The sequence below is a fragment of the Brassica oleracea genome, chromosome C8, assembly GCF_000695525.1.
Source record: "Brassica oleracea var. oleracea cultivar TO1000 chromosome C8, BOL, whole genome shotgun sequence".
NCBI classification, from domain to species: Eukaryota; Viridiplantae; Streptophyta; class Magnoliopsida; order Brassicales; family Brassicaceae; genus Brassica; species Brassica oleracea.
The window spans coordinates 38096707-38097392 of NC_027755.1; positions in this window are offsets into that span (position 1 = coordinate 38096707).

The following is a 686-nucleotide window of genomic DNA, read 5'->3' on the forward strand; positions in this document are numbered from 1 at the left end:
TTTTAGATCAAATCGATATGGATAATGTATATTTTATCCATCCCTATTTGAAATTGAATGATTATTAAATGTTATTAGATCCCGTCTAAAATTTTAAATGACTACTTCTACATGTACTTTTACATTATTAATCTACTTTTAAATATTTTTGTAAGTTTACTACTTAGAAACAAATTGGAAAGATTGACAAAATAAGTAAAACTGTATCTGAATATATATATATATATATATATATTTTATTTATTTTTTCAAAAGATACCGGATACTATTGCATTAATTATTTATTAATAGCTGGATATTATTTCAGTAAACCTCATTTATCCATATATATTTATACATCTTCAAATAGATTTTATAAAAATAGGAAAACTAAAACGAAGTCATCCACATTATGTCGGGAGCTTCTAGGACAAGTGGTCTGCGTACCACGTTAACCTCCCAGGCATTTCGGATTCGATCCGCGCCTCGGCTGATGGGCCAACTGGGCCAGCCCATTGTAGCCCATTAATAAGTCGAAAAAAAAAAAATCCACGTTACTTGCAAATTGACATGCCACTAGAAGTGGTTGGTCCATTTGTCTTTTATGAACTGACAGTTGTTTGGTTACTCGTTTTGGATTGCATATATTTTATTTCTTTATTTTACTCGCATGTATAATTCGAACTATTTTATTCGATGAAACACCA